The sequence below is a fragment of the Balaenoptera borealis genome, assembly GCF_965194805.1.
Source record: "Balaenoptera borealis genome assembly, chromosome: 10".
NCBI lineage: Eukaryota > Metazoa > Chordata > Mammalia > Artiodactyla > Balaenopteridae > Balaenoptera > Balaenoptera borealis.
In genome coordinates, this window is record NC_138874.1 from 59,715,273 (window position 1) to 59,742,000 (window position 26,728).

At 40.9% G+C, this 26,728-nt stretch overlaps 1 protein-coding gene and 1 long non-coding RNA gene across 8 annotated transcripts in view; one reads left to right on the plus strand and one right to left on the minus strand.

Annotated features, from left to right (window-relative positions):
• The window catches only part of KAT6B (lysine acetyltransferase 6B), a 179,468-nt gene that overhangs the window by 48,027 nt on the left and 104,713 nt on the right, over positions 1-26,728 (plus strand). The gene's annotated exons all lie outside the window — the stretch shown is intronic.
• On the minus strand, positions 302-13,316 carry LOC309604605. The gene is made up of 2 exons (XR_014230926.1): positions 1,043-13,316; positions 302-785 (listed from the first exon to the last, which is right to left on the minus strand). It is a non-coding gene; the product is annotated as an uncharacterized lncRNA (long non-coding RNA).

Sequence of the window (26,728 nt, forward strand, 5' to 3'; positions counted from 1 at the left end):
TTTCATTTTCTTCTTGGTAAGTAATAATTGTATTAGTAAATATCTCAACAGACTATTTTATCCACAAGATACCTTATTATCTAATATATACATATATACATATATATATATATATATATATATATATATAAATCTTTAAGGGTAAAGCCTGTTTATAATAAAATCAAACTTGTTTAAACCTGTTTGTTTGTTTTTTTTTTAAAGAAATCGTGATGAAGTTATATGTGCCACTGTGTGGAGCCTCATCTCGTCCTCTCCTATCATTTCAGCAGACGGGTGCATTTTTTTTTTTTTTTTAATATTAACTTTTAATTTATTTTTATTTATTTATTTTTGGCTGTGTTGGGTCTTCTTTTCTGTGCGAGGGCTTTCTCTAGTTGCGGCAAGCGGGGGCCACTCTTCATCGCGGTGCGCGGGCCTCTCACTATCATGGCCTCTTCTGTTGCGGAGCACAGGCTCCAGACGGGCAGGCTCAGTAGTTGTGGCTCACGGGCCCAGTTGCTCCGCGGCACGTGGGATCTTCCCAGACCAGGGCTCGAACCCGTGTCCCCTGCATTAGCAGGCAGATTCTCAACCACTGCGCCACCAGGGAAGCCCGGGTGCATTTTTCAAAGCACCCAGTCCATCCCTTACATCCCTGGGGCAGAGGCGGAGAGTCTTTGGGCTGGTGCTAGGTCTCAATCCTGGCTCCTCTGCCTTCTAACTGAGTGACTTCGGGCCTTTCACTTCACCTCTGAGCCTTAGTCTTCTCATCTGTGAAGTGGAAAGATTAGTATCTGTTGAAACTTTAAAAGAAAAAGCATTTATTGATTCAAAACGGAATATTTCCGAGAAAGTTACATGACACTTTGAAGAGGCCATTTTGATGTTGTAGACTTGACATTCACACCTATTTCCTGACCACAAAACAAACTATTAACCTTTCAGCTTTAAAACATTTACCTAGTTGTATACCCAGCAAACACACCCATCCCAGGTCTGATCCAAGCCTTACTCAGTCCCTGAGCTTTTTTTTTTTTTTTTTTTAATAAAATATACATACCTGGTATAAAAAATGAGAACAATTCACTTTTTAAAGTTGTTTCTCATGACTTCCTTTAAGCCTGGAGTGGCCTGCTGGCTCTTTCTTAAGAAGTTTCACAAATAGTTCAAGTGAGGGGTAGTAGATAATGGATAGTAGAGACCTTCAGTGGAGGTTGAACAGGCAGGGGTTCTTTGTCTCTTGCAGCAGCCAGGGGTGGGCGCTCCAAGGCTGCCATGGTGCTATGGTGCCGCCAGGACTCAGGGTCTTTGCATCTTTCTGCTTCACCGTCCTTAGCGTTGAGGGCTTCCTGACGCTCTTCTCATTCTCACAGCACAGCTTCTTCATGTCTAGACATCACTGCTTTGTTCCAGCCAGGAAAAGAGGGAAAGGGCCAGAGGTAGCAGCAAAAGCTTTCTCCTGGTGAGGCTTTTCCTTTCTGTTCAGGAAATGAGGCACCCTGTCCTCCACCAGGGGCCTCTACTTATATTTCATTGCCTTGAGCTGAGTCACATGGCTGTCACTAGCTGCAGGTACTCTCGGAGATCAAGAACTTAGCTTTCTAGCCTCTTTGGTTCTAAGGCCAAGGAAAAGATGGTGAGAATGAGTTTGCATCAGTCAATCTATACAGTATCTGCCCTCATTAGGGCAACATTATTTTGGTGTAGATACAAACTTCAGGGTCTTCTGTAGGGTGATCAAGTGTCATTTTTTGCCTGGGACTGAGAAATTTGGAATGCAGGGCTTTCAGTACTATAGCCTAAACAGTCCTAGGAAAGCCAGGGTGGTTGTCACCCTAGTCTTACCATATTCTCTTTGGTCTAAAAATGTGGAAGTAGGTTATCTCTTGAGGATGAAACTGCCTTGACTGGGCTTACAAAGATTGAAAGGCAGCTTAATAATTTAATTTTAATAATAATTTAATAATATCAAATGGTTATTTAATTTTAAATTATATTAAATGATTATTAAACTATTAAATAATAATTTAATAATTTACAATGAGAAATAAGTGATATTGGATCCGTGGAGTATGCTGGAAACAGAAGCTGCTTAGTGCATGTGAGGTTTGGACAGAGGGTCTTAGGGCTGCAATGTTACTCAACCCTAGGGGGCTCTGCTCACAGCATCCTGGGGAGAGTTCTGTAGCGCCAGTGCTGATCAGAAAAGCCTTTCCAACGGGACCAAGCTCGGGGTTCCTTGTCTCTCTGCTGGTGAAGCTTCTCCTCTGGACACTGCCATTTTTGTTTCTTCCCCCTTTCTGAGCTTCTGTTGCTGACAAGTCTCCCCTTCTGATGGACAGTCTTTGGATATGTTACTGTCTTCAGGCAAATCTTTTTTCAAAAATTCACATATCCTAAAATTCACCTTAAAGTGTACAAGTTCATTGGTTTTATTAGTATATTCAGAAAGTCATGCAACCTTCACCACTACCTAATTCCAGAACACTTTCATTACCCCAAAATGAAACTCTGTACCCACTCACAGTCACCGTTCATTCCCTGCTTCCCTCAGCCCCTGGCAACCACTAGTCTGTGTTCTGGCGCTATGGGATTTGCCTCTTCTGGACATTGCATTTAAATGCAGTCATACACTATGTGGCCTCTTTGTGTCTGGCTTCTTTCACTTAGCATAATGTTTTCAAGTTCATTCAAGTTGTAGCATGTAGCAGTAGTTCATTCCTTTTAAATGCTGAATAACATTCCATTGTATGGATATACCATATTTTGTTTATCCATTTATAAGTTGGTAGACATTTAGGTTGTTTCTACTTTGTGGCTATTTTGAATAATAATGCTTTGAACATTTGTGTACAAGTTTTTGGGTGGACACACATTTTCAAATCTCTTGAAATATACCTATATTCTCCCAGAATATACCTAGAAGTAGAATTGCTGGGTCTTCAGGCAAATCTTACTCTGATTCTTTAAGGATACTCTTGTATAGCTTATAGTTTGATTCTCATTGGACAGCATTAGTTTTCCAAGATTTGGGGGTAGATTTACATCAAAATTACCCTCATTGATTTGCTCCACTTCAGCCGTAGGGTTATTGTGAGGCTTTTCTGAGATAAACCTGTATAAAGTGAGGTGCTGGCCCATAGCTGCACATCACTCAGTTCTGGCATTTCCATTGCCCTATGCTTCCCACCTTTGCCTTCTGGCTACCTTCAGACACCCCAGACCTTCTGTTCTCTGTCTTCTTTCCTTCTGTCAAAACACAGGAATCTGGTATCATTCACTGATACCTTTGCTTGATTGACTGATGATACTGAAAACAATTGTATGTTATCTCAGGCATAATTTACATGTTAAACCCTATGTTGCAGGCATGTGCCAGCTATAGCTAGCACATGGGTGGGGGTGGAGTTTTAGACACCAGAGGTCCTCCTGTCACCCAGGCTCCTGCTGAGGTTGACCTTGAAAGTAGTCTTAATGTAGATAGACCCTTGGTGGGTGACCTGGGGTGAGAGAGTAGGATTGGAAAGACCTTCTCTTCCTTCCCCACTCCTTTATCTGTGCTGAGACCCAGACTGGATGTGTCTGCTGGGGCTGCCGGAATCCTCCTCTTCACCTCACTTAGAGCCTGGAGTTCTGCCCCATCTTCAAGATTTCCTCTACTGTCCTCTCTTCCCTGTTCAAACATAGATTCCTCTTATTTCTCCTCTTGCTGTTAAAGTAATCTGGCTGACCACCTCGTTTACTTAACTTCATCCTCAAACTGTCTGATGCATATTTTATATTTTCTTACATGTTTGACTTTTAGTTAATATTTAATGATAATTTCATTCTGCATCCATCCTCTTATCTGATAGCCTGGAACTCATCCCTGGGCCTCTCAATTCTAGCCTCTGATAATTAAGTTTTTTAAAAAAGAAGTGTGATATTCAGACATATTCTCTTATTAGTAAAGGTATTACTGAACGTGAGGCTAATGCCGTGCATCTATAACAAGCTGTTCTGCTCTGTGAATACTAATGTAATTTAGAGAGAAACCTTTCTTTGTTAAAGACTTGTTCTCCATGGGCCACATGTTTCCAGACTGATTTCATAGTAATTTGTGGTTTTTTAGGTATGTCAATAGAGATGCTATAGCCAGCATGCCGGGATTCTGTTAGATAAACATTTTGTAAGATTGCTTACTTTTAAAAATTGTCTTTGTTTAAAAAGTTAATTTCTTCCCTAATGTCCCAGTAAAGAAATTTTTTAGTAAATCTGATAAATCGAGGTTAAAACATTTTTTTTTGATGTTTTAAACCTTTTAAACCTCTTTTCTGAAGGTTGATATGTTAATGCTTTTTTTGGTCCACCTACTTTCTTCTGAATTTTAAGAAATCTGTACCAGAATCTGTAACATGCTTATAATATACTTTTGATGATCATATGTATTTTCTTTATTAAAAACAGCTACTAAAAAATTCAGTGAATGATAGTGTGCATATGGTCACGTATTCCTCATTTATACACTTTTGAGAGAGTGACTCATGCAGTGTTTTTGCTTGAGTTTCTGAGAGTTTATAAAAAGGTTACAAACAGTTGGCAATGGAATTGAAATAATGGATGTGTAAAATGGGAGAGAACATTGTTTCTCATCTGTTTCTCTCTTACCTGGATGAAATTTTAACCTCTTAAAATTTTCCAGTGAGGTCAAGTCAGTATTGTGAGCCCAGTATGGTTCTACCCATCATGGTCTAAGGATTTCCTGTCTTGTCGAAGAACATGTATATTCCCAAAGGAGAAAATACAGTTTTATTTCATGATGATAAATAGCTCTTTAAGGACAAAGGAGTCAGGTATAAAAGGATGATCACTGTTTTAGGACTATGACATGCTGTGACAGGAAAAGGGAGATGAAAGTTAAAGCTCCCAATTGTTGGCTGCCTGTGAGATCTCCAGCTGCCCTCCTGGCAGTATTTTAGGGATATATTTCCTTTGACCTTCTGTTAGTAGAAAATCACTGGCCTTAGGATCCAGCAGAAAACTGACCTGAAAAGAGTTGAGTTGTTTGAGTGGTCCTTAAGGTAGGGTACATCCTAGTAAGCAGTGGTGAATGACCTTGGGTGGTAAGTAAAGCTCAATTTCTTAGACAGGGTGGTGGACAGCCCAATGAGAGTGTCACAAATACATACTGAAAATGTGTAAAATTCAGACTCTAACATACTGTTTTATACCTTGACTCTTCTGGATAAGTTGTTATCTTGTCTTTTACCTTCAGGCCTCCTGTTTTGTCCATCATTATCCACCTTGGCTTTGATTTTTTTTTTTTTTTCCATTGTGCACTTATTATCCCTCTTATTGATTCACTGTGGGGGAAAACTTTTCTGTCAAAGTGATGTAACTTTGATGCCTGGGCCTTTTACCTTGAAGTCTTAATGTTCCTAGAAGTCTACAGAAGACACAGAAGATCACTTTTCTCTAACTCCCTATGTGGGTATTTTATTTGTTAAGGAAAGTTGGCATTTAGTGGGGAGGTGGTGGGGGGATGACCCACGTAGTAGAGGCTTTCTTTGTTCTAATTTACATACTTAACATATTCCTGGCAACCTTCCTTCTAGCTTCAGATTCTGAGCTCTTAGAGGACTTTGATATTTTGGTTTTGTATGCATACGTGTTGGAATCCCTGGGTTGAAAAATTTCTAGATGTTTGCACACTCTACTCAGCCTAGGACATTAAGGGTTATGTAAAAATTAGTTCCCTAAATGACCATTAACTAGAAATTTTATCTGTCCAGAGAGAAGATTCCTGTAACTTCAAGTATGCATTGCCCTCTGCCTAGCATATTAACTTTGGCAACCAGAGAAAGATGAGAATTATGCTGTGTTTAAATTTTTCATTGTGATGAGACAAATCTATTATTATAAAAGCTCTACTCATCAGTGAGAGTGTTTCCTTCTGTTGCTTTAATTGAAGGAGTGGTGGTATTTTTTAATTTAATTGTGGCACTTTGATAATCTGATACTTACTGGCTACAAGCTAAGAATTCTTCGGATTTTCAAGATTTACATTGCATCTAGTGTGGTGCTGACTAAAAGAATGATGGAAATGTTCTATATCTACACTGCCCAATGTGGTAACCACATGTGGCTGTTGAGTACTTAAATGTGGCTAGCAAGACCGAAGAGTTAAATCTTAAGTTTTCTTTAAAATTAAATAGTCACATGTGGTTAGTGGTTACCATATTAGACAACAGAGATTTAGATCATGTAGAAAATCACCATTTAGTGTAATGACATCCTGAGCTGTCAAGGTTTCTTGTTTTGGGTTGGGAAGTTGAAGCTGGTCATATTTGAGGCTAGTTAAATTTGAAGTTGATGATGGATAGCGTTGCTGTTAGCCATAGGGAAAGACTTCTTTAACAAAGACGTAAGATTATCAGACTTAAAGGTATTAGAAATGAACTCTGAGAAAGCAAATCATTCCAGAAAAAATTCCAATATAATTAATTGAACAAATATTTAGAAAATACTTCCTGTGTGTAAAGAACTGCTCTAAATGTGGAGGCCTGAGTCAGTGGAACTTAGGTGGTCCCCTCACGGAGCTTTCTATTTGAGTCTTACTTGGGAGGCTTTGATAGGCCAAAGGGTGAGCCCTGTCCAAGGGGGTCTCTTCTAGAGCACAGAATGCCAAGTAGGGTATCATCATCAGGCTGTTAAAGTCAGCATTTGGATTTAGTTCTTTGCAGCATGGCTGAGGCTGTAACAGCACAAGGAGGAACTGTTTACATCTGGGAACATTAGGATCCTGACACGCAAGATTAATTTGGGATGAGAGAGGGTTGAGGTGGGATTGGGAGTTCTCCAGGTGTACACTGTGAGACTCTCTGATGAGTTCCAGATGTGTCTGAGCCGGCCCCTTAGGTCTTCACCACTTCTGGGAGATGGACCTTCCCAAAACTCTGGAAAGCTGGAGGCAGAGGTATTGGACAGGAACCCCCCCGCCCGCACCTAAGTGAGGAGGAATTCTCGATATTGCTGAGTTTGGCTCAACAACCAGGATTATCTAATATGTATAAATATTCCCTTAAACAAAACTATAGCGAGTGTTAGGTAAGCCAGATTTTTTTTAAAGCTGCAGCAAGAATTCAGCTTTTTTTTTTTTTTCTCCGACCTGGCAAGATCCCACCTGAGTTCAGTTGGCTGTGATGTTAGTTGGAAACCGAGGGGCAAAGAAAAAGCCACAGGAAAACAGGCTGCATCTGCTCCTATTCTGTGCAGCCATCCCACTTGCCCGTTAAGTTCTGTGATTTTAGCTAAATAAATCATGAATTTAGAGCAGAGGGGGGGTGTCCCCACCAATCTGTGACCCATCTACAGCCCCACGTCTTCCCACCAAGCCACTAACCAGAACTCACTAGGCACTGCTTGGAAGCAGGGAACTCAGAACATGACTGTCCTGGGCCCTCTTTCTGGCAGTTGGGTGAGTCATGAGGGCCTGAAGGGTGAAGCTCAGGCAGGCAGGGAGCAGTAGGGGAGCAGTAGGTTAAAGACGGAGAGAGGGAGGCCGCATAAACAGTGGGGAGCTAGAGTTAATGATCTGATCTCATGGTGCAGATGTGGAGGGAGAAGAGCCAGCCGTTTCCCCTGGGGAAGGAGACCGTGTCACATGGGCTGTGTCTTGGCAGCTGGGCCTGTCAGGATCCAGTCACCAGAGTTACCCACTGTGGGTACACACTGTCACTGTGGGTTTGTTTTTGCCAGGTCAGGGATGTAGTGCCACATCCCTGTTACAGTCTGTTACATTTGAGGCTGAGGTGGTGGTGGCGGTGTGTGGGGAGGTGGGTTGGCAACCTTCACACAAGGTGTCCAGACACTCGTGGTTCGGGAACTCAGCCACGGAGAGTGGGATGCTCGCTTCTCCTGTGTGTCTGGTCCTTGGTCTCTGGCCTTGGGCCATGATGTCAGGCTGCCCAGGTTGACACACATAGCCTGGAATGGGTTAGGCTTCTGCCTCAGACATTAAGGAAGGGAACTGGTTAGTCCTTCCTGTGCCCACAGGCTGGCAGAGCACTGACTGGCACCTGCCCCTTTCAGAGGTGGGCTTAGGATAGCTGTGGAAATTTTCTAGCATTTGGGTCGTGGGAGTGTATGCCATCTCCCTCTAAGCACTGCCAGGCCAGAACCCAGTGGAATTGCAAAGAATGAGTTACCTCTTAGAAGAAAATATTACCTACATGTAAGTAATCTCAGGTACAGATGGGAAATGATTAGAAAATTTGACTTCCCAAAGATTTGAAATCTCTGTATCACCAAAGACAAAATCTCAAGTGTAATTAAAAGACAAATAGGAGACTAGGAGAAAATAGACCATGTGTAGTAGACAAAGGATAAATATAGAGAATATATTTAATTTATTTATTTTATAAATTCTGCGAAACAATCAGATATAATTTTTTCCTGTTAGATTAACAGAAGTTAAAAAGATTAATAATATTCTCTTTTGGCAACAGTGAGAAAAAAATGGGTATACTTTATATATAGTGAGTGTATAAATTGTTCAGACCTTTTTGGAAAGCAGTTTGACAGTATCCATGAAAATAAAGTTACATACCTTTGGTTCAGTAATTTTGTGTCTAGCACAAATTACATGGGCACACCCTTATTCTATCATTGTTAGCATTGGTGAAATATTGGAATAACTAAATGCACAGTGGTACAGCCAGCATGTAGAATATTATGCCACACCTAAAAGGAGTGTGGTAGATTTATATGCAACTGGTATGGGAAACTCTCCCAGATACATTCTTAGTGAGAAAAATAAATTACAAAATTATCACATTTATGTAAAAAAACCCTCGGAACTAGATATATTTCTATATGTATTGCATTTCATGCATTCTTTATGTATTATGCATATGAAATCTATATATAAAATAAATTCATTTTGGTTCTAAGTGTATTTTGTGGATTTTGAAATGTGTTTTTCACATTTTAACATTTCTGAAATCAGTGTATCTAACAATTGGTGGCATAGTTTAATAGTTAATCTTTTTTTTGGTAAAGCATAATGTAAATCTTAAGTGATAAGATCTTAGACTTAAGGGAAGATGGTAGGTAAATGCATTGATCAAGGACTGTAAGGAAGCAATGGGATGGGATTGAGGTGGTGTCAGTAGAGACTTCATCTGTATTATTTGAATTTTTTCACAGTGAAAATGTATTCACTTACTGTGTAATGAAAAATTATATATATATATTTCTATATCTATCTATCTATCTATCTATCTATCTATCTATATATATCAGAGGAGATAGATAGAGCTGACTGGTTATCTGTGTCATTTGGGTCACTTTTTTGTCTCTACCTTTTGCTTGACACTCAGCTTCATCTGAGACTTTAAGGCTTGCATGGCTGAGAGATTGTTCAGCTCCATTAAGAAGTTAAGTAGTGGTGAAGATTCAGTGGGAGAGAATTGAGTATGAGGTCCAAGAAAAGCAGGGAGCAGGATTCTTGAGCCCAGGGCCAGTTGGTCCATCATAACCTTCACTGTCAGTGTGAAAAGGCTGAAGGTGTCAGTCTGAAAGGTGGTGCCAGGTTAGCTAGGGGTAATTACTGTAGGGTTACTCATCTACCAACTGGGGGTTCCCTGGGACAGGCCTGGTCGGTGGTGTCCCATCCAGTTTGGATAAGGTAATTGTATGGTGAGGCAGAAAATAGGTCAGACCACAGAGTGTTACTCAATGCTGTTGAAAGGAAAGTGCATTGTCTGGGTGGAGAACTAAGCCCTAGTGGTGAAGAGCCAAAGGAGTTAAGTGGGCTTTTAAATCTGAGGGGCGTAAAAAGGCAGGCAGGAGCCATAGGTTGGAGGCAGGGTCTGCTCTGTTCTGGAGGCCTGAGCAGGGAACCTTTGTACACAGAGCAGAGTGTGGGTGCCTCTCTGTAAAGCAAGAGCTACATTTTGAAGATAAACACGGAGAGTTTAGTACAAACACTATAAACAGAGATGACTATTAAAAAAGTACAGAGTGTAGCTTATTGTAAGAGGTCAGCCAGGGCTGTGGGAGCCAGAGGAGGAAGAGAGCACTCTCTGGGAAACCCAGGAAGACTTCTTGGCCAAGATGTCATTTGGGGTAGTCAATGGAGGAAGAGTAGAATTTGAACCTGTTGATTTTTAAGGAGGGATGTGGGAGGAAGGTAAGGAGCGCTCATCACTGTGAACAGGGGCACAAAGGAGAATATGAGGAAGTGTGAGCGGTACAGTTTCTTGGTACAGGCATATAAACAGGTAGATGGAAAAGGTCTATAAAAGGGAAGCAGTAGGAAGTACGATTTTATTTTGTTTTATTTTTAATTTATTTTTGGCTGCGTTGGGTCTTTGTTGCTGCGTGTGGGCTTTCTCTAGTTGCGTCGAGCAGGGGCTGCTCTTCGTTGCAGCGTGCGGGCTTCTCATTGCGGTGGCTTCTCTTGTTGCAGAGCACGGGCTCTAGGCACGCGGGCTTCAGTAGTTGTGGCACGTGGGCTTCAGTATTTGTGGCACACGGGCTCAGTAGTCGTGGCACACGGGCTTAGTTGCTCCGCAGCATGTGGGATCTTCCCGGACCAGGGCTCGAACCCGTGTCCCCTGATTTGTTTGGCAGGCAGATTCTTAACCACTGCACCACCAGGGAAGTCCAAGATTTTAAAAGGTAGGTTACAGCCAGGCCATGAAGAGCTGAAGGTGCCAGTTTAGGAGTTTGACCTTGATTCAGTAGGCACACGTTTTATATTGAATCTTTTGATTACCAGGTATTTTTGTACCATCATTGGTTTGATTTTTAAAAAATGTGGTCACTTTAGATTTTTCTGAGAGTTTTTTGATATATGTTCAAATCTTGTGTTAAAAGTATGTAGAGGGCTTCCCCGGTGGTGCAGTGGTTGAGAATCTGCCTGCTAATGCAGGGGACACGGGTTCGAGCCCTGGTCTGGGAAGGTCCCACATGCCGTGGAGCAACTACGCCCGTGAGCCGCAACTACTGAGCCTGCGCGTCTGGAGCCTGTGCTCCTCAACAAGAGAGGCCACGATAGTGAGAGGCCCACGCACCGCGATGAAGAGTGGCCCCCCGCTTGCTGCAACTAGAGAAAGCCCTCGCACAGAAACGAAGACCCAACACAGCCAAAAAAAAAAAAAAAAGTATGTAGAGCACAGGGTTGTTTTTGTTTTTGTTTTCAATCAAATGATGGAATTTCAAAATTACATTTGTTCTACAAACTTTGTTTTTACTCTCTGCCAGCCAGCATTTGCAAGTAACCACTTCTCTTTCACAGGAGATCATAGGAGACCCTAGTTTTTATCTCCATTCAGTGAAAGTGAGGAACTGAGCCCTGTATGAAGAGGTGAAATTGAACATGAAAGATTTACTGAGTAAGATTAGTGGCAGATGAAAATGGGCGAACATTGTTTAGAGAAAGCTGTGATCCTCGTTACCTTTGCTGTGGTATGATTTGGAACAGCTTCTCTGGTCCTGGCAGTTCCTTACAGGCTTTCTTTTAAACCTGACCACCCTTCTGGTGCCAGCTCACCCTCGATGTTAGCTGGAGCTGCTGCTTCGATGGCTGTCTTTGGCAGGAAGCCTCCAGTCAACTTTCTGGATTCTGGTTTGGCTCCCCAGGTGCCTTGCTGAGCTGAACTGACCTTAGGAATCTGAAATGTGGAGGGTTAGTTTGGGGTAGGGAAATGTGATAGCAATTCTTGCTTTTTCTGCCGCACTATTACTTATCAGGTCTTCTTGTTTTCCCCTAAATGGTACAAGGGGTTGCACTGAAATGGTTATTCATCTGTGTCTGTGATGCTTTTAAAAATAATAATTTCACTAATATGTCACAACATGCATTATTTATTATTTTAGTAAACGGATAGTTTAAGAAGCAGCAATTTACAAATTTAAACATGACAATTAACATGATCTGACATAAAAAATTAAATAATCTCCTGGCATCTTTGTCATCAGCGTTGCATTAATGATTTTAGCCTTTCTGGGAGCTTTCATTTTTTGTTGACTCTGACTGATGATGGCAGACTGTGGTAGTGATATGCTTTTATAAATCATTTTTTTAGTCAGAATGCTATTAGCATGCAATGTGGACTGGCAGAAATAACATTGTTTATCATTGCCGGGGTTGTTTTGAGTTATGAGTTCTTTAAGGAAGAAGATAGGGAGCATCTATAGACATTTGGCATCCACTATGGGTTGCCCTCTGGTGGGCCGTGGTAGAGTGTACCTTCTGCTGTGGAAGTTGGCTCAGGTCAAATGGGCATTTCCTGGCCTTGCCTCCTGGGAGTTACAGAGGTGGGCTCACTACTTAGGCTCAGCCTGCTGACTGCTTTCACCCTGGAGTTTGAATCTGGAGAGAATGGTATAAAATGCAGGGACAGTTAGTAGTGACAGTAGAGTTACTAAAATTGCCAGGATTCTTCTTCCCTGGATGGTCCTTGTCACACACATGAGTGTTAATACAGGTGGGCTTAGCCTTTACTTTTGTACATTTCGCACTGATACCTCTAACCAGCTTTTGTGCACATAATCAGAACCCTGAGCATTGGTGACAGACAGTTCAAGCTATTGCGTGGTGACACTGCCTGCCAGCCAGCAGCTTGGGTTCATCAGGGTTGACTGCTTTTTCTCTGCGACAGTGCTTATTTGTGCAGTTATTTGAATACTTAATAGAGTTGAATTTCACACTGTCCTTAGAGAAATTGTCCACTTCATGGAGGTACCTTAGATACCTGATAACAGGGTACCTCAATTTAATATAATCCGTCTCATTTTTCTGTCCTATACAAATATATATGATAGCATGTTAAATGTGAGTTTTCCATTGCCTAAAATTCTGGCCAAGGTCCCAAAGCTGTAACCAGTCGGCAGTAAGTACCCACATAGTCTCGAGGGATTCTAGAAGCATCCATTGTGGGGCTTGTCAAGAGGTGGCTAAATGGGTCTAGCGACTATCACACCCTCCACCCTATAACCCAGCCTGCGTCAGGAAGACTAGAAATGGATTTCATGCGAGGAACTCCTAGTAGGAGAGACTGCTCTTCCCCAAGGGAAGTGAAGGTTTCTTCCTCTCTGTCCTTCTCCCACTCATTTGAGAGAGGCCTCAAGAGAAAAAGGAAAGGTCGGGGTTGATTGCAAAAGGAGATGGACATTTTATTGAACTGCAGTCACCAGCCAGGTGCTGCTATGGGATTAGGATGGGATCCCGAGGAAGAGTTCCTGAGGGAGTGTGGCGTGTCTCTCCTGAAGTTTGGAGGTGTCTGTGAACAGAGCCTGGTGTCTTCCTCTCACCTGGAAGCAGCTGTGTGGCTGGGGCTAGCCGGGGTGGGGAGTGGGGGGAGCAGTGTGTAGAGAGGGGGCAGCAAACGCCTGACACTTCCTGCTGGCCAGGAGGTCTGCCTGGAGGCAGCCGCTGAGTCACCTTGAAAGACCTTACCTGCAGGTGCAGCCTGTCCGCTGGGTGTGAGACCCCAGGGGAAAGAGGCTGTGGGTGAACCACAGGGGCAGGAGCTGAGAAGGAGGCTGTGAGAGACAAGCCAAAGGCCCTCCTTGCCTGCATCAGGCAGCATGGAGGTTCCAGAGACAGGGTCTCACCAGAGAGATCTGGCATTTGGACTCTTGCAATCGGCAGATGTTTTACAGGCCGGAGGACCACAGACAAATGGATGGACATTTCCGTTTCCTTCTTCTGACATTTGCCTCTTTTCACTCTCTGGCACCCCACACTTTCCTCACTGTTGGTCTTAGGGGAAAAGCTTCACAGTGGATGAAATTAGTTTTGATTTAGATTAGATTGGACTTTTTAATACCTGAAAGTTTGGCTTTATTTATTTAAGATAATTTCTTTTTTAAACTCTAACTACAAATCAGTAGTTCTGTTACTGAACTTGGAAAAAGCCTTCCATGATGGCACAGTCAGTGTTCTCAGCACCAGCAGGTTAGAGCTGGGTTTTACAATTAAGTGCAGTTTCACTTATTTTGTACCCTGAAGATTTCAGGTGTACAACTCGCCAGCAATTACTTTGTCATCTGAGAAAGTTGAAATTTACTATAAGCTGAACATTGTAAACTTGCTAACTAATTTTATAGCTAGTACAAGTCATGTCCCTGTATTGGCATTTGGAACCCCTTATTTAAAGTGTGGTGAAGAACGTAATAAAATTTACCATCTCAACCATTTTTAAAGTGTAAAGTACATAGTACAGTATATTTTTAAAGTGCATAGTTCAGTAGTGTTAACTATGTGCACATTGTCATGTAACAGATCTCTAGAACGTCTTCATCTTGTAAAACTGCAAATCTGTACCCATTAAACACTATTCTTCTGCCCCTTCCCCCCTCCCCCAAACCAATGGCAACCACCATTGTGCTTTCTACTTCTAAGAGTATGCTTATTTTAGATACCTCATGTAAGTGGAATCATGCAATATTTGTCTTTTTTCACTTAGCATAATATCCTCAAGGTTCATCTGTATTGTAGCATATGACAAGATTTCCTTCCTTTTTTTAAGGCAATAATATTCCATTTTATGTATATACCACTTTTTCTTGACTCATTCATCCACTGATGGTCATTTGGGTTGCTTCCACCTCTTACCTATTGTGAATAATGCTGCAGTGAACATGGATGTACAAGTATCTCTTTGAGATCCTGTTTTCAATTCTTCTGAATATGTTCCCAGAAGTGGGATTGCTAGATCATATGGTAGTTCTAGTTTTAATTTTTTGAGGAACCTTTATACTATTTTCCATAGTGGCCGCATTACATTCCTACCAAAAGTACACTAGCGTTCCAATTTATCCATGTCTTCACCAACACTTGTTATTTTCTGTTGTTTTGATAGTAGCCATCTTGATGGATATGAGGTGATTCCCCATTGTGGTTTTGATTTGGATTTCTCTTATGATTAGTGATGTTGAGTATCTTTTTTTTTTTAATTTTTAATTTTATTTATTTATTTTTGGCTACATTGGGTCTTGGTTGCTGTGCGCGGGCTTTCTTCTAGTTGCAGCGAGCAGGGGCTTCTCTTTTTGCAGAGCACGAGCTCTAGGTGCGAGAACTTCAGTAGTTGTGGCACGTGGGCTTGGTAGTTGTGTCTCACAGGCTTAGTTGCAACATGGCATGTGGGATCTTCCCGGACCAGGGCTCGAACCCGTGTCCCCTGCATTGGCAGGAGGATTCTTAACCACTGCGCCACCAGGGAAGCCCAAGTATCTTTTCATATGCTTGTTGGCCATTTGTATATCTTCTTTGAAGAAATGTCTGTTCAAGTCTTTTGCCCATTTTTTAATCAAATTGTTCGTTTTTGGTTGTTGAGTGTAACAGTTCTTTATATATTCTGGATGTTAACCTCTTATCAGATACATGATTTGAAAATATTTTCTCCCATTCCATAGGTTGCCTTTTCACTCTGTCCTTTAATCATATTTTTTTTTGCAGTTAAAACACTAATTATAATATTAAATATTTTGAAATACTGAAAAGTTTAGGAAATAATCGGACATTTTGATCAGATCTTCAACATTTTCCCAGTAGGCCCTATTGAATTAGGGCATGAAGCTTCAATTAATTCCATCATTTGACTAAAATGCTCTTGCATAATCTGGTTCCCATCAACCTTTCCAGCTTTGTGCACTCCATCATCATTCCTCCTTATTCTTTCCCGCTCCTCCTCTGTCCAAAGATTCCCTAAAAATATTCGATTTCGTCCTTTTGTCTGTACCCTTTCACACACTGTTGTTTCTTGTCTATGGAATATGGAGAGCCTTGCTTTCCTTCTTGTTTTACCTTTTCAGGCTCATGCTCCTTTAAGACTCAACCAGTCAATCAGCAGCTTCCTTCTCCCATAGCTTCTTACATACAGCCCAGGTTCGAACACTTGTCTGGAGGTATTGTGAGGATTTTTATTACCCGCCTCCCCCAACCCAGCACTGTAAACTTTTAGCGCACCCAGCTTTGTCTTGTCTTTTTAGTCCTTCATTCCTGTGGACCTGCCACAATATCTGGCCCAAAATATTTGTCTTCTTTAAATGATTATGGATAGAAAGAAACAGAAAATGCCTTTCTAGAAGTAACAGAACTTTTTGCCAATTATATGTCTGAAATATCCTTTCTCTTCTAATTTTATCTGGTAAGAGTTTGGCAGCTAATTGTAGATTTTATGAACTTACATTGGGTTGCTTTTGTCTTCTGTTGTAAAAGCAATAATTAGAGGAAATGATTCTTTTGAGAGGTTGCTTAATGAATTCTGTTTCTTTTAAATGTGCCGCTTTAAATCTTATTTCAAATAAACTGAACTAATGCCCAAATTATTGCACTGTAGATCAGTATTGAACCCAAAGTATTATGATGATTAATTTCCTTCTGTTAAGTTCCTTATAGTCTTTTCTTTGGTGGTGGTGCTGATTGGGGGGAGGGTTCAACAATCAAAAAAGAATTTATTGATTTTACATTTAGTGTGGTTTACTCTGCTCGATTATATTGTTCCAATGTGAGTTTGTGTGTGATGTAAGATTGTGCCATATTAAAATTCTATTTTCTCTTAAATTACTTTATGGTTTATTAACGACTGGTGTTTAAATTTAATGGTTTAGGATTTCGAAAAGCCTTGTTTCGTAAGTCTTCAAGTGTTTTTATTATAATCCTGCTGCCTAACCTTCTGGTTTCACCGCATGCTTCCCCACCCTTGAAACAAGGTCAGGCACAGGCACACGCTCCGGCGCGCACCCCGGTGAGCGCATCCGCCTCCCCTGCTCCTCACCCGCACCTGACAACACTGAGAGCAGCGTGCCTAGAGTGGTGGCCCAAGTCCAGTGGCCGTGGTACTGCAGCTCCCCTCCCCACTGTGGTGTCCCACAGACAGACCTCTTATCTTCAGTCCCAATAGGCTGGTCAGTTCCTTTTACTTCCATTAAGCCTGTGGGCAGTGAAAATCCAGTAAGTCACCACTAGCCGAAGACTTTCTTTTTTCTGTTACCTTCTCACAAGGCGTGCTGCTTGCATCCTACAGAATATAAGAGATGAGACCAGCATCTATTTTGTGTCTTAGCAGTGAACTTCATCCAAGATGGTCTTGATTTTTAAATGATTTTAGCTTGCATCATGATTTAAATTACTAGTCAAGAAATTTCAGCTTTTCTATAAAAAATACATTCTATTAAAAATTTAAATGTATTCCTCATGGTTTACATTCAGTAAATGATCACTGTGAACCTATAAACAGGGATCTATGTTGCTTTTCAGGCTTTGCAAATTGAAAATTTGGGGGTTATTATGTTTCTAAGAACTTGAAAACTCCATAGGAAATTCAGTGTAATTCAGTTGCAGATATTTTTGCCATATTAAATTAGAATTTTAACCATACCAAGCACAGAAGACAAACAGACACTTTTAAATTAGTTTGTTCAACTAAACACAGTAGGTCCTTATGTGTATTTGCTGGACCTTTTCTTTGTTAATAATAAACTGTATGTTTGTTTAGTAAAAAAGAACAACAGCAAAGTGCTTCTTATAGAACGTTCATCCTCTCAACACACATGAAATGCATTTGTAAACTAGGTGAAGCCACCTAGAATTTGGATCCTCTCGAGTCAAGGTATGTAGCCTCCTTGTTCTGAAGTCACTGGAGGCAGGGTCGTGACGGGAAGAATGGGGGCTGTTTTCTGACCTGCTTCTTGTACGCGCTCTATGACTTTGCACAAGTTAGGTTTAACCTCTTTGACAAAGCTTTGTTTTCTCATTTATAAATTGGAAGAGGATTAAGATCATGTTTGCACATAGCACATGATATGAACTAATTTATTTTCTCTAGACAGCAACTTATATTTGTGAATTGCTTTCAGGTGATGCTATTTTATTTATTTTTTAAACTTCGTCTCATTGGGTCTTTACTGCCCACTTAGATGGTGGGTAAGGCAGGCATTACTGTCCTTGAACAACTAAGAAAACAGGTTCAAGAGAAGTTTTGTGCTTTGTATGTCCCATCTATTTCATGGCCAGTCGGTGACGGAGCAAGAACTCGAGCTTGGGTCTCCTGGTCCACATCCCATGGTTTCCCCATTTTCCCCACTGACGTGCTGTTTAATACTGTGCAGTGGCAGAAAAAAGAAGCCATAAGGCAGTTCTCTGCTGATAGTCACCTTCATTTTCCAATGTGATTATATCTTTGGGGAAAAAAAATGACTCTTTGATTTTTCATCTCCCAAATCATTCTTTTATTTATAGTCAATTAGTCAATTAGTCCAAAGAAAGGAAATGTTTTTCATATATTTATGGAAGCAACCGCTATTTCTATGAAAGGTTAGATAATATATCACCATTCTAAATGGATTTTTAAAAACTCCATAATCCAACAAATAGTTCTTGAATAATTCTTCACCTGAAGCGCGTAAGTTGGATTGTAAACGTTTTATCACTTAGGGTCTCTGCACTGTCACCGCTGTTCTTTGGGTGTGAAGTTGACCTCCACTCTTGAGAAAATGAGTGATCATCTCTTTTCTTGAAAAGAAACCTGAATATATGAGGTATGGCAATGTTGTAATGAAACAGACTCCACAAGTCACACATCAATACCAGCGTCGTTAGTTTTGGCCAGATGTGCATTACATAGCTAGAATTTATCATCCTTATCCTAGTCAAACTTAAAATATCTTAGGTTTAAGCAGCCTTTATATTCTTTTTAATATATAGCAACGAGATTTAAAACTTTAAATTAATTACACAGATGAAACAGTAAGAAAACAGTGCAAGATAAACATCTGTAGGTAATGTTGTAGAAGGTGAAGTTCTGTAGAACTTCAGAAAAGAAAAAGATCAGTAGGATTTCCTAGAGGAAGTGTGAGTTTAGCTGCGTCTTGGTCAGAATAGCTTTTTTCTATTATCTTACTGCTAATATCTAAACACAGATAAATCTGGCATTAACTAATGTTAATATTGTCTGGAGACATCTAATGTTCAAAACAGAAAGTGGAGATGGATTAGGCTCAATTGGCTTCTGTTGCTCAGAGGATGTGTTCAGGGCTGTTTCTCTGCATCTCGAGCTCTGCTCCCTCTGTATGTGGGCTTGCTGTGCCTATAGGCTCTCTCCTTGGAGATGGGAAAATGGCCACTCATACATCTTGCCAGGTGAGCAGTTCCAGCCCCCAGAGACTTTTCTCTCCCAGCACATATATAGAAACAGCCTTCCTGAAGCGTGTGCCCGCCCCTTAGACTAGCTACTGTCACTGGAGGCCTGGGGACTGTGGTTTGGAGGATGTCCCCATCCATGTGAGTAGGGGCGAGGACACTATGATTGACAGTTCTCCAGGACCAGAAGTGGAAATGGGTTCCCCAGAAGAAAGGGAGTGATGTACCAGAGGAAGAGGAGAGAGTGGAAATGTGCACAGCAGCACAAATAATAGCTATCATAGTCTATGACATAGGACTGCAAAACAGTTTTTAAATTGTTCAGCGGGTTCAGGTACGGGGGTGTTAAACGCAGGGGAATACTCTGAGTAATTCTAGACAGTTGGTCCAGGTGTCATTCCCTGTTATAGTTTTTAAAGTAGCAGATCTTCAACTACTCTTTTACCTAATACACCATGAAAGTATATATTCTGAGTGTCCCAAGTGTTTGTTCTTTGAAATATTTATATGTATCTTTTATATTTGTGCTTTTGTAAGTTAAAAAATATAATCACCATGGCCATCTATTTGGATGTGACAGCCCTCCATTTTATAAAATAATTACTGTTGAATCAAAATTTTTGCTCAACGTGTGCCGTCAAGTTACCTATCAAAGCCAACTGAATGAATGATTAAAAGGTTCAGATCAAAAGCAACTGGCTTAACTTCATGGAGATTTTCATCCTTTAATTTAAAATGTGTCTATGTCTAACTGATTATCTCTCACATTTTATAAAGAAATATTGACGTCCTGTGAAGTATGCAGTGACCTCACTTCTGGCTGTGTGGGCAGGTTTCACTGCAGGCCTCTGAAGCATTGATATTCCTGTAACCTTTGAGGCAAGACGTGTGTGTAGTGTATTAATGAGCTGGTGGAAGTGATGTACAGTAATTTCATCCTTGGGTAAAAACAGATGTGAAAGATTCTGTTTTAATATTTAATCAGGCTCCAAGCCTCTGTTGGCTTGTTTAAGTTGACCTGACAGCATTATACCTGGAAACACTTTGAATTAAACTCTGAGTGCTTGACCTTGTTCAAAGGGTTGTAATTTAATAAGGCTGCTGTCTTGGTGGAGATAGCGTGGCTAATAGGCAAATCCTCTTCTGGCTGGGATTATTGTGTTTGTGAGTGCTGTGGATGAGGAGGGCCAGAGATTCCCACGTTCTCACCAGTTTTGGGGAGGAGCTAGATTTGAAGAAGCAAAAAGTCTAAATTAAGAAATTGTCTTTTAAAAGACCTTTAAGAACTGGTCTTTTGTTTTAATTTTTAGCCTTACGGAAGTAATGTTTTTAATGTAATTTTAGTTGGGCTCATTTTGGTTGAAAGGAATGAAAAATCATTTATTAAAAATGATTCCAGGTAACACAACAATGTAACACAATTATACTCCAATAAAGATGTTAAAAAAAAAAAAAAGATTCCAGGGACTTTCCTGGCAGTCCAGTGGCTAAGACTTTGCCTTCCAATGCAGGGGGTGCAGGTTCGATCCCTGGTAGGGGAGCTAAGATCCCACATGCCTTGCAGCCAAAAAATAAAAGAATGAAAAAAATGAAAAATAAAACAGAAGCAATATTTAAACAAATTCAATAAAGACTTTAAAATTGGTCCACATCAAAAAAACAAACAAACAAAAAAAAGATTCCAGCCAAGGGGGCTGGAAAATTCTCAGAAATCAAAGGAGCCCTAGGAGAAGCGGATGCTAGCTATGGCTCTCTGTCCATCTGCTTGTCCGTCCTTCCATCTTCCCGTCTGTCTGCCCACCCATTCCCTCTGGTCTCTGTGTTGTTGCCTTCCTCTGCATGTCACAGGCTCTGCTCTCCACTCTCACCTGCTGGTTTCCTCACCCTCTTTCCATCTTTTCCTCCACCCCATAGCTTCTTGTTTACTCAGCATTTCTTTTCTCTCAAGCCACGGATTTGTTGTGGCCCCTGTTAGTTTCAGCTCTCTTGTATCCTTTCAGCTCTGGTTCCTGCTGTTAACAAGTTTGTTTCCTTATTCAGATTCCAGATAGTCCGGTGCTGTGTCAAAGCTACTATGTTTTCTAGAGCAAGGGTTATCCACAGGATCGGTTTTGGCTTGAAAGAAAGTTTGTTTGGAACAAATACCGAGACTTGCCCAATATAAATGCACATATAAATATACATATATATTTTTTTCTGGTTGTGAAAGTGCTGTTACATGCTTATTGGGAAAAAATGAGAAAAATTAAAAATTAATAAAAATGCAGTTAAAATCTGTGATTCCCACTATTCAAATAGCTAATAACCACTTTGGTATATTTCCTCTCATATTTTTTCTTGTTTACACATTAGAAACTGAATACACATTAAACACCCCCCCCCCCAATTTAGAATCATATTGGTAATATTTTAAAGGTCTTCATATGTACTACAGTGACATTTGTAGGAATACTCAGGCTGTGAGACTTGTATTAAAAGCTGTGCAGTTTGGTGTGAATATTTTATTAATTCTTGGCCTTCTGACTAATATTAAGTGTGGCATCATTAATCACTTTATATTATTTTTTCTTTGACTTGCATTATTTATCAGTCCATTCGAGAGGAGTTAACTTGTTTATATTTCCATCTTTCACAGTGCTTAAGCCAGTGCCTCATATTAAATAGATGTCCAGTAAGTATTTGGTCTGTGCTTTTTGCTTAGTTTTTGTTAAACCTAATTTATGTGTGTGCTCAAAATATACTGATAAAGTTCCAGCTCAGAGGAATAAAAGTATCAATACATGTATATATGCTAATATGCTAGGAATATGGAAAAGGAATAGGGAATATACTAATTGCTTTAAAACTAATGGGAATTTTGAGTCTTCTGTAGAAGCTAGCTAGCTCTTTTTTAGGAGCCCTTCCAGGGTGGCATTCATTTTCTTTTGGGTTTGCTGTGGTCCAGTGTGGTAGGCAGAATGCTAAGAATGACTCCCAATGACCCTTGCCCTTTGAATAATCCCCTCTCCTTGAGCATGGGTGCAACCTGTGAATGTGTTGAGCTAGCATTCCCATGATTATATTACCTTGCACAGTGAAAGTGGGCAGTATCCAGGTGGGCTAATATAATCACACAAGCCCATTAAAAACAGAGCTTGCTCTGGCCGATGGGAAGAAATAGAGATTTGAAGCTTGAGTAGGATTTGATTAATTGTGTTTTGCTGGCTTTGAAGATGGGGGGGACTATGTGCTGCAGAATGTGTGTCGCTTCTAGAAGCTGAATGTGGCCCCCAGCTGACAGCCAGCAAAGAACTGATGGCTGATGTATGAAGTCAGGGGGCTAGTATATTTATGTATGAAGAACTGATGTATGAAGTCAGGGGGCTAGTATATTTATTTGTTTATTTGCCTAAGAAGTAATTGTCCCAGGGACCAAGATACTCCTTTTGAATGGTTGGTTTATATCATGTCCCTGAAGGCAGACCTGTGCAGGAAGCCAAGCTTGTATTAGTGAGCATGGCATCTAACCTGAAGAGTAGATGATTATAGTTTTTCTGTCTCACAACAGGGATGCCTGTGTCCTGGACAGTGTTTAGATGGATGCTGCCAACTTATCTGGAGACTCACTCTATTAGTGTTCAATTGCTCTGTTAACAAATCACCACAATTTAGCAGCTTAAAACAACATATTTGTTATCTCACAGTTTCCATGGGTCAGGAGTCCTGGCATGGATTAGTTGGGTCCTCTGCTCAGGGTCTCACCAGGCCAAAATCATGATGTTGGCTGGGGCTGTGATCTCTTCTGAAAGTTGGGTTCCTCATCCAAGCTCACTGGCTGTGGGCAGAGTTCAGGTCCTTGTGGTTGTAGGACTGAAGCCCTTTGCTCCTAGAGGCTGCCCTGCCACATGTCCTTCTCCACAACGTAGCTTTTTGCTTCTTCAAGGTCACTTTGAGAACCTTTTACAGACTTACAATCTCTGATCCTTTGAAAAGCCTCCATCTGATTGTCAGGTTCACCCTAAATGGTCTCCGTCTTGATGGACTTGAGAATCAATGGATTTGGGGCCTTAATTACATCTGCAAAATTTCCTTACCTTGGTTATATAACTTAACCTAATTATAGGGGGTGAAACCCGTAATATTCATGGTCCTGCCCACACTCAAGGGAAGGGAATTATAGAGGATGTATACACTAGGAGGCCATCCTAGAATTCTGCCTACCACTGCCTTAGTCTCTGCATACACTGCTGACTGACTACCTGCTGTCTGTCACTTTCTTCTTTAGTTGTGTTAATACATCCAGTGTTTGGAAGCTGTTTTTGCATCTCTAAAGCTACTACATGGTTCTATTCATATTCAGTATGTATTGATTTTTAAGTTTAAATTTGTGAAGGCAATCTTTTTTCTCTTATCTTTTCCCTTTCAGTAGTTGGGGGATGGCATGAGGGAAGATGTCTTCACTGTAATTTCCAAGGTCCTGACAACAGTGACCTCTCTTGGTAGTTTTTGTTTGTTTGTTTTGTTTTGTTTTGGGGCTGTGTTGGGTCTTCGTTGCGGCGCGTGGGGTTTTCTCTAGTTGCGGTAAGCGGGGGCCACTCTTCTTTGCGGTGCGCAGGCTTCTCATTGCGGTGGCTTCTCTTGTCGCAGAGCACAGTCTCTAGGCACGTGGGCTTCAGTAGTTGCAGCACGTGGGCTCAGTAGTTGTGGCACGCGGGCTCTAGGGTGTGCAGGCTTCAGTCGTTGTGGCTCGCAGGCTCAGTAGTTGTGGTGCACGGGCTTAGTTGCTCCGCGGCTTGTGGGATCTTCCCGGACCAAGGCTCGAACCCGTGTCCCCTACCTGCATTGGCAGGCGGATTCTTAACCACTGCGCCACCAGGGAAGTCCCTCTTTGTAGTTTTATGGTCTAAAGATTTTATATTATTAGAGAAATTCTGCCCTCATTGAACTTTTGAGGACTGTAACTTAACATTCTACTTAATAGATGGAGAAACTGAGGAGAGGAAATGAGTTGTTTACATAGTTAAATTATTAACCATTGAAGAAATGCAAGTACATTGTTTCTTGCTTATTTACATTCTACATTCTCTCAATGTGATGTCTTCCAGTAAAAGGCACAGTCTAAAATTAAAGCAATTAAGAAAAAAAATTCTATTATGGCAATTTTGACAGTACCTAAACATAGATGCCATTGTTCATTAAAATGAATGCTGGACTTCATTGAAATGAATGCTGGAGAAACTGGGGGTTTCTCCTGTCTTTTGCTCATTTTCCCTGAGTGGTAGTAGCTTGTAGGTTAAACATGAAGCCCTGGTAATCAGGCTGCCTGGGGTAAATCCTCATTCTCCCATTTACCTCAGTCTCCCGAGCCTCTCTTTTCCTGTCTGTAAAATGAGGGTTAAAGGAGAGTTCGTGTAAAACACTTCATGTGATGCTGAGCACTAGTACTGACGGTAGACCAAGGAGAGACGGCTGAGATGGGAGGCATCAGCCCCAGCAGGGAGGAGTCAGAATTGTTTAGAATTGCCAGTGCAAGGTGATAATAAGCAGCAGACTGACTGTAGTCAGTTTATTACTGTTTTTAAATTCTCTACAGACAAGGTGTACCCCCTGTTGCCTGTACCCCAGGTGAACCACTCCTTCCATTCAGCCCCTTGAAATGCCACTGCCTCGCCGGTAAACGCCCCAAAAATGTTTGCTGTTACTGCTTTTCTCACATTTGAGCTGAGGTGGGTGTTTTCATTAGAGAGGAAATGCAAGGTAAACATGGGCTAATAACATTTGTGATAGAAGTGTGTAGAAAAATTGGTGTAATAAAAATAACAAGACATTTTTAATATGGCTTGTAAACCATTAAGAGTAAAATGTAGCAAAATCTGACCTGAAAGGAAAATGAAGCAGCAACTGATTAATCAAAACATGTTTTTGCTTTTTTCTTTGTCTGGATCCTAAACATGGTGATACTTCAAACATGTGCATGAAGACATGAACTATCCCTTCACTTATTATTTCAGTCTTCCATTTTGTCTATAAACTATACTTAAAAGACTATAGTGAACAAACTTACAGTGTCAACCTGAGCTTGGCAATCAAGATGGTCCTTGTCCCTAGTCTTGGCCTCAACCCACTTTCTCTGACTCATCACCCCAGACTCTGTTCAAATTCATTGTCTCTGGCTCTGCTGGGCTGCTTCTTGGGCTTCATCCCCTGGAATGCTCTCCATTCTGTGTCCCTAACTGCAGCCTAAGGCACAGTTCTGCAGTTTAAGTCCCTTTAGCTCAGTGAAGCCTTACCTTCTAGACCCTGTTCTGCATTTTACTGGTGCTAAATCCTTCCTTTAAATTTATAGCAAGCACTTGTTTATAGGGCTCATTTTTTCCCCCTGCCTGCAGATGTTTGTTGAGATTTCACTGTGGTCAAGGCAGGATGATCACTCGGTTCTGCAGAGAGAGGGCTGAACGTGGTGAAAATGGTCATTTTCTTGCCTTCCTGAATTTCTCTCGTCCCATTCTCTTGTCAGGGTACATTCCTTTCAAACCCACCTGTCTTAAACCCACCAGAAATTGCTTAGACTAAGTGGGTAAGAACTTTCAGAATATTCAGAAGGGACTTTAGAGACCACCCAATACAGAAATCTCTTGAGGGGGGTTACCCTGATCTGTTTGTTTGTGCACTCCATCTGCTCTGTCAGAGGTGCATCCTTCACACTGAGTCTGAAACTTCTCTTCATTCTGGTGCTGTCCAGTGTAGTTACACTGAATTTTTCAGTGCAAAGCACTGTGTAGTTATTCATTTGAACCTTATAAAATTGCTGATACTGGACTTTTTTGGATCTATGAAAATGGCAATTTTATGTGGGTCAATCCAATATATTCTTCCTGATTCTCTGCCTTTTTTTTCAGTTTATATATTCTTCTAGTTTAAATAACCTCCTATCATTTAAATTATAAGTTCATAGTTCTTTTTTTCTTTTTATATATTTTTTATTATTTACGTTTATCCTTACTCTGGGAGACCACAGGGTTTTGACCCACTGCAGCTCAGATTCTGCCTTGGCTCCTCTTCCCCAAATCAACTGCGAATTCTTCCCCAACTTCTCTCCTTTTTGCACTCTGAACCAAGGTTTCTTTTTTTTTTTTTTACAATGCTATTTTTTTTTTAAATCAGTCATCAATTTTATACACATCACTGTATACACGTCAATCCCAATCGACCAATTCAACACACCACCATCCCCACCCCACCACAGTTTTCCCCCCTTGGTGTCCATACGTTTGTTTTCTACATCTTGTGTCTCAACTTCTGCCCTGCAACCCGTGAACCAAGGTTTCTTAATCACATAATACATATCCATATATATATTGTGGATTTCTTAATATCCACAATATATACATGAAGAGGTTGGCAGTGGGGAGTCAGTAGTGGGGACATGAGACATCTGAAAAGTAATAGTAAAGGTCATCATCTTGGCCTTATTAATACGTAAACGAGGCCAGGCCTGTTCCCTAAAATCAGTTTTAGAGTTTATCCTCTTGATTGCGCAGGAGAATTATTCCCTGTCTAGCTCTTTATTGGCTAGATACCAGGTGGAACTGCTCAGATTTGGGTTAGCGTTACACCAAAACTAGACTCCCACAT